Genomic DNA, 548 nt, shown 5'->3' with positions numbered 1-548 from the left:
TCAAAGTTTTTTGCAAACTTTTATTTTCAAAATTTAAATCAAAAACACAACACAACTTTCTTTAACAAAAAAAAATTTTTTTCAGTAAATGAACAGTTCAAAAATTGGTTGGCAGAACTATCCGAAGCGGATGTATTAGATGCTTTGAAATTCTTTTCTAAAAAACTTGGGGAATTTAAGCTATTTTTAATTCAATTTTTCTAGATTTTAATACAGAATTAATTCGAAATTGATGTATTTTATAAAAATAATTGCTTCAATCTCAATTTTAGAATGAAATAAAGCAATATGTGATATTTTCAATCGATTTGGCTCAATTTTAAGTTAGGAATCAACCTGATACCAAATACTGGCTTGAATAGGAAGTTCAAGCCAAAATAAAGCAATTTTAGCTATTTTCAATTCAATTTTCCCTAAGTTTTGCATCTATTTTCTCACTCTATTATCTAGTAACATGTAAGAAAACCCTATATTGTTTGACAAAATGCTTATAAAATAAATTTTTGAATTCAAGTTATTTCATATAATAAAAAAGATTCAAAATCTAA

This window comes from Tribolium madens, unplaced genomic scaffold (assembly GCF_015345945.1).
Source record: "Tribolium madens isolate multiple individuals breed KSU strain unplaced genomic scaffold, Tmad_KSU_1.1 Scaffold_97;HRSCAF=244;Tcas5.2_LG3a, whole genome shotgun sequence".
Lineage (NCBI taxonomy): Eukaryota > Metazoa > Arthropoda > Insecta > Coleoptera > Tenebrionidae > Tribolium > Tribolium madens.
Note: the sequence above shows the minus strand (reverse complement) of the source record.